The following is a 4,274-nucleotide window of genomic DNA, read 5'->3' on the forward strand; positions in this document are numbered from 1 at the left end:
CCTTGTCTTTCAGTTGAGTCATCAAAGTTGTGCCCTGCCCCACCCTGCCCAGCAGGTGTCCGGTCTCTCCCACTGCCGGGAGTGAACTCCTCAGGGGAGGGTCCCTCAGCACACAGTACCTCTTTGACTCCCCACAGCACGGGTCAGCCCTCTAGGAGAGCTCTCTATTAGCTTCAATGTATCTGGAGAGCACTTTGGGCTCCCCTCTCCCCACCAGAAATCAGTTAGGGGTTCTTCCAAACTGAGGCCCCCAGCAAGCAGAGATGGATGGCCTGCCTGCACTGAGCCAGCCGTCTCTGCCCCCACCCGAGAAAATGGAGGCAGCTCTGTTGTGGGCGCCTAGCCTGGTGTGGTAGGTGTGAGCCAGGTGGGAGGGGAGCAGTCAGGCTTCGCCCTGCAAGTGGGGCTGGGCTGGGGGTGACTCACAGAGCTCACAGAGTTGGGCCGGTCCAGCGCGTTCCACTCCGTTTCTGTGGCATCTCAGCTGATTTACTTGGCCTTTGTTGACTCGGGCTGCTCGCTCGTACCCACAGCAGGGCTTGGGCGCTCTCAGGAGTCTTCTTTTGTGTCGGCCCTAAAACCTCGAACCTGTTGTTGCTTGTTTGTCGATGTACGTTCGTTGTTGAAAGATTAATTCGTTTTTTGTTGCTCTTGGAAATGCAAATAGTACTCTGGTATCACAGCGCACACTTCTCAGGATCGCGCTGTCTCCTGGCACGGCCGCTCCAGACCCGTCGCCATCTTAGAATCCCTGCAGCACTATTCTTTATTAAATTAAGGACTTCTGCATATTTGCTCAAACCTAAGTGATCTAATATTCAGATGAAACAAGTGCCCTTATGGGATTTTTTTTTTTTTTACCCTTTACAGACATTGCCCCATAAAACTTTTGTTTTTGCTTTCCCACAAGGGATGAAAAATAGTAGGTGTGCCTTCTGCATCTTCACAACCTAAATACCACAGTTTTTCCAAATTGTGTTCCATGAAATATTTGCAAGATGTCAAATGTCCAAAGAAGAATAAAGGTTCTACAGCTGACCAAATATGGGAAATGCAACATGCTATTGGTGATTCACTAGGTACATTCGTATGTTACAGGCTTTGAGGAATCCTGCAGTAAAGAGAGCCTTCATGCCAATATTCCCAAACTTTTTTGAACATGAAATCTATCTTCTCACATTATCTGTACAAGCAAATCATAAGCTATTTAACCAGGACATAAAAGATAACCAGCTATATAATGGCTATGAATGCTTTCAAAGGCAAAACTCCAAAAAGGCAAACCTGGGTTTTAATTTGTTTGAGAATTATCAGCACATGCTATATGTGGCCTAGTTAACAAGCAGTTATTAAGAACCAAAAAAATTATTACTCAAAATTTTATTTTACATTTTCCACAAATTTTATTTTACATTTTCCCTGAACTTTCCCAATATTTTCCAATTCAGAAAAATAATTTAGAAAAGCCATGGTTAGAATGAGAAATTCTTTATTTGGAAAGTGATGGAGATTTCTGCATATGTAACAGATATCACGAAATCCAATGAACAAATATTTATTTGGCATTTAGTGGAGAGCAAAGTGCTAAATATTGCAGGGAATTCAAGAAATTTAAGTTTTGGAGGACTTTACCCTTGAAAAGACTATAAGTTTTAAAATTGAAGACAAGCTAAGTGCTTTGTCCAGACAGTGCTAAAATGAGAAATTCTGAGGTTCCAATTTGCTGATGAGTTTATGAATGACGCACAAACTTAGAGCAGTATCTAGCATGTGGTAAATGTTCAGTGCAAGGTGGTGTTTATTTATTATTGCTGTTATTATTACTGTGGATTTAATAATGACTGTCTAGAAACCACACCCTTCTGATCTACTTTTGTCGCATAGCTCATAAAGTTATTCTTTTTCCTGAAACTGTTACTGGGAGAAAATCTACAGATGGGTGGCAAGGGAAGCCAACACTAATTGGATACCAAGTCTGAGGCATTCTTTCAATCACTCATTCAATAGATATTTGTTGAGAGTCTCTAGGCAGTGTGCAAGTGCTGAGTGTGAAGGTGAATTGCATGGCCCTGGACATGGCTGATAGAGAAAATGGAGAACTGAAAGTAGTTAACGTGTGATAAGTGCTATAACATTAAAATGTGCAACTTGTTGTGGGGTACAGTGATGAGAGTGACCACACAGAGAAGGGAGATGTCAGAGGAGTAAAATCTGAGCAAAAGATCAGATACATGAAAATAAAGGGCATGTTCCAATAACAGGGATTCAGTGTGGAGTACAGAGTACAGTGCAGAAAGTGACTAGATCACTCAACTGCGGATGAAGGTCTGAAAGAGCTGTCACACTTGACTCTCAGTGGGTTGGTAATGGGTCCGTCTTCTTCCTGGCGGTGCTGCAGTGAGGTCCTAGTCTGCCCATACCAGCTGAAGCCAGAGATTATAACAGGAAGCTCCTTTCCCTCCATCCAACCCCCGAATGTGCCCCAGGAGTTCCCGGTTTCAGTTCTGGGGCCTCCTTTCTTCTCTATTTACATTCTCTCTTTGGGGGACTCAAGCCCTTTTCCATAAGATACTGTCAATGGACTGGTGATACCCAAAATTATATCTTCTGCCTTGAACATCAGATTATTTTTATCAAACTAGCTGCATGATGATTCTGCTTGCATGTATAAATGGCATCACAGAGCACACACTGACAAACGCAGAACTCTTCATTTCTCCTGCTCAAATAAAGCCCGTCTTCCCTTGGTCTTGCCATCAGAGAAAATAGTAACAAGGTTTGCCCAGTTGCTCAAACCCAAAACCTAGGAGCTCTGCTTGATATTGTGATATGATAAGAAATACATATGCGGTCTTTGGTTCCTGGCACAGAGCTCCTAAAATCCTTGGAATTTCCTGAGTGATAGGGGAGAGAGAAGCATATTTTGATATTCATAATAAGCCCCTTTTGACCACACCTGAGTTTATGCTAATGAAATAACTCTTGGAGGATGGGGCCTACTTGTCACAGGAACCAACCATGTGATTAGAGGGTTGAAACTTTCAGCCCCACCCCCAACCTCTGGGGAGGGGAGAGGGGCTGGGAATTGAGTTATTCACTAATGGCCCATTGTTGGGCCCATTTTTAGGAGCAAACATTATCTGTGAGCCACATGGTGCCTATGGGTGGAGGATGAAGATGGCACCCGCAGGAGTAGGGGAGGCGTAACCCAAGATAGCTCCAAAAGGTTTTTATTGGTCCTCCAGTATTTCCGCACTCGTGAACCCTGCGTGATCACTATGCTCAACAAAATGCATGCCCGCATGATCCTTTAATTGATTGGTTAGTTCATGGAAAGCCCCTACTTGCTTGCTTATATAAATTGCAGTGTAACGGCAATGACAGAACCCCTGCCACTCTGAGTGTCTCTTTCACCGGGCTGGGTTGGCCGGCAGCAGGCTCACTTTTCCCCGAGATCCCTCGGTCCCAACACCAGGGGTAATCCTGTCAGCTCCTTCTCCTTCTGGGTCTGCGAGAGGACCCCAGGTGTGCCCCTGCAACCCATGATTTAATCAATTATGCCTATGTAATGAAACTTCTATAAAAAACTCTACACAAAGAGGCTCAGAGAGTTTCTGGGGTGGTGAAAACATCTACGTACGGTAGGGTGGTCACCCCAACTCTGGGACAGAAACTCCTATGCTCGGGACCCTTCCAGTCCTCTCCCTGTGTACCTCTTCCTCTGGCTACTCCTGTGTAGAGTTTATAATATCCTTTACACAGCCTGAAGTAACCTGATGTTAAACAATCAACTATTTTTACACTGTTCTGTCTCCCTGGCACCACCTTACAAGGAAGGTAACTTTGAAATGACCATTCACTTTTCATTCTTTGTTTCTGCTTTCTTTAGCCTTTTCTGTCCATAAAATCAAACTTCTCTGCTTGGCTTATTGGAACACTTATCCTATTTCATGGAATGAACTGTTGCCTGATTCTAGAATTACAATAAGGCCAAACTGAGATCTTCAATAATATATATATATCTTTTATAATAAACCAGTAATAGTAAATAAAGTGTTTCCCTGAGTTCTGTGAGCTGTTATAGCAAATTATTAAACCTGGGGAGGGAGTTGTGGAAACCCTTGAAGTTTGCCACCAAGTTAGACAGAAGTGAGAGTGACTTGAGAACCAAGTACATTTGATTGATGTCTGAGGTGGGGAGAGTGGGGCAGTCTTGTGAGATGGAGTCCTTAACCTGTGGGGTCTGGGCTAACTTCAGGTAGTGTCAGAACAGC

This window comes from Galeopterus variegatus, unplaced genomic scaffold (assembly GCF_000696425.1).
Source record: "Galeopterus variegatus unplaced genomic scaffold, G_variegatus-3.0.2 Scaffold1268, whole genome shotgun sequence".
Taxonomy (NCBI): domain Eukaryota; kingdom Metazoa; phylum Chordata; class Mammalia; order Dermoptera; family Cynocephalidae; genus Galeopterus; species Galeopterus variegatus.